The sequence below is a fragment of the Atta colombica genome, unplaced genomic scaffold, assembly GCF_001594045.1.
Source record: "Atta colombica isolate Treedump-2 unplaced genomic scaffold, Acol1.0 scaffold321, whole genome shotgun sequence".
In the NCBI taxonomy this organism is placed as follows: Eukaryota; Metazoa; Arthropoda; class Insecta; order Hymenoptera; family Formicidae; genus Atta; species Atta colombica.
The window spans coordinates 119965-122605 of record NW_017259428.1 but is presented as its reverse complement, the minus strand read 5'-3'; the positions used below and the strand labels follow the sequence as shown (position 1 = coordinate 122605).

At 25.2% G+C, this 2641-nt stretch overlaps 1 protein-coding gene and 2 non-coding genes across 5 annotated transcripts in view; 2 read left to right on the top strand and 1 right to left on the bottom strand.

The window, feature by feature from the left end:
• LOC108690454 (NAD kinase-like) overlaps positions 1-2641 on the bottom strand; it is a 28966-nt gene that overhangs the window by 22522 nt on the left and 3803 nt on the right. The gene's annotated exons all lie outside the window — the stretch shown is intronic.
• Positions 1568-1639, top strand: Trnag-ucc. Its single transcript has one exon. It is a non-coding gene; the product is annotated as a tRNA-Gly (tRNA).
• On the top strand, positions 1995-2065 carry Trnag-ccc. Its single transcript has one exon. It is a non-coding gene; the product is annotated as a tRNA-Gly (tRNA).

Genomic DNA, 2641 nt, shown 5'->3' with positions numbered 1-2641 from the left:
GCATCGTGGCGTGTAAAACTTTCAAATTATCATCAAAAATAAAGATAAGGGTATGTTCTTGTGCATATTTTCGAAAGCACTAATTATGGATTCCAATCCTATATTAAGCGGCAAATTTGAACGAGTACGTAGCAGTCTTTTATCAAAGCATTTTAAATAAAAATAATTATATTTAATTATATTTAATTAATAAATTTTGATGAAAAAGAAAAACTATATTCCTTAAGCTTCTCTTTCGGCAATTGTAATAATATTTTGTTGACTAAGGAAATTTTTATGTTTCGTTGTTCCAGTCAATGAAAGCAATAACGGCCTAGATAAGCAAGATGAATTCGAAGTGTAGGAGATATTATATTGCTAAAACACTGTTTTCACCATAATGATGTCTCATTTCTATTTATTTTATTTTCTTTCTAATACTAAAAATAGTTTCATTTGTCTCGACTTGTTTTTATTATGTCGTACATCGTACTTTTCTCAGCATGTTCAGCCATATTCCTGAATTGGAGCTTGAAGCATGACTATATTGAATAATATATGATGTTTAAATATCTGTAACCATGGCGAGTTTTTATATCATGCGACGATGTATAGCTACTTTCGCTTGTAATAATTTAGCCTCTAGTAATCCAAACGAAAACTCTCTTTGGAGAAAAAGTCTCTAAAATATCGGATGCGGTCGTTTATTTCAATAGACAACAGAGAACTATACTTAATAAATTTTTCTTCAAATATTTTTATTGTTTAAATCTACAGTAACAGAAGTCATTGCAATTATATGGCTATTAAAATGATTTATAAAAATTAGACATACAGATGTCCCTCAAATTGGTCATCACTTTAGATATAACCCCAAGCAGAATAACAAGTCATTATGGTGTCAAAATAATGTCAAAATGACTCTAAAATGATCATTAAAAGTCATTTTTCAATCATTTTCGATTCATTTTAATGTCATTTTGATATTATCGTAACTTGTTGTTCTGCTTGGGGTTCAATTCTTCTGTACGACGAATCAATTCAATGACTTCTTAATGCTGATAATAGTCTATAACTTAATAAATACCAGCTAACATTAATATTACATTAATGTTATAATTTTCTACTCAACAATATATAAACTGTCATGTAATATATATAATATTTATGTTATTAAGTGAGAAATCATAATATTGTATGTGTATGTGATATTATCATTAGTTGATGTTTATTGAAAGAAAATTAGATATTAATTGCACTTTATTTATAATAAATTTAAAATACAAATACAAAATACATATTTTTCGCTTCAAAATACATATTTTTAAAAAATTTCTTATGCGACAGAGAAATGTTACATTTGATATTTCATATATTTTCATTCTTTTACTATATTTTTAAATATTACTACATGTATTATATTTTCTATAGAGAAATATTTTTATAGAGAAATGTATTTTCTATTTTATCTTCAAGATTAAAAAATTTCTTTTCAAATATTGAAAGTAATTTTGACAAATAATATTATAATTTGTAATTGTGTCAAAATGAATATTCTTACTCACTACAGATTTGTAATATATCAGGTGCGATGGTGGTGTAATGGTTAGCATAGTTGCCTTCCAAGCAGTTGATCCGGGTTCGATTCCCGGCCATCGCACAAAACATTTATTTTTTGAAAAATTTTTTTATTGCAATTAAAACATTTTTTAATTAAAACATTCCGATAAATATGAATAGATCTGAATAAGTCAATAGCCTACATTGTATGATTCTATCGTAATTACAACATTTTAAATACATCGTTATATATTATATGTATTCACAGTTATCTTATCTATCAAACACTATAATAAAATGTTATAAATTTAAAAGTTGTGCATTATTTCAATATAACAGATGTATTGACAGTTATAATTATAAGTTCAATTAGATAAAATATGATCTGATACATTTATAAAAATATTTAGTATGACTGACGTATATCCTTTGAAGAATACCCGGCAATTCGGAGAGCACTGCTGGTGTAGTGGCATCATGCAAGATTCCCATTCTTGCGACCCGGGTTCGATTCCCGGGCAGTGCAAATTTACTTTTTTTTTATAATTTTTTGTGAATGAAATTAAGAAGAATCGATGTAGAAAATCATTTTTCTATTAATTAATCTCTATGTTTTTACAGTTTTTAATATCTCGTATATTGATTATACTATTGACAATACTGATAATGATGCATGACACATTAAGTTATTATCAATTTGAATGTGAACTTTTTTGAAGAAATTAATCTAGAAAAAGCTATCTTTTATCTCGATAATTATACAATGATAATAATCTATTCATATTAATTACCGATGATTTATTCATTCGGTAAAATTATTCTTTATAACATAATAAACTATAAAATTATATTTAAAAAAAAGATATCAAAAGATATCATCAAAATTATGTATTATAAATCTTTACAATCTCCAAATGAGATAAGCATTGTGTAAAATCATTGTGTAATCAAATACTATCCCAAAATTATTCAAAAATTATTGTATCATATTTTTCTGAAAAACAAATAAAGAAAAAGATATATTTGAACTTAAAAAAAATTTTTAGAAAGAATCTGTATTCATTCTCATTTTTTATCGATAAATGTTGTATATAACTTGCAT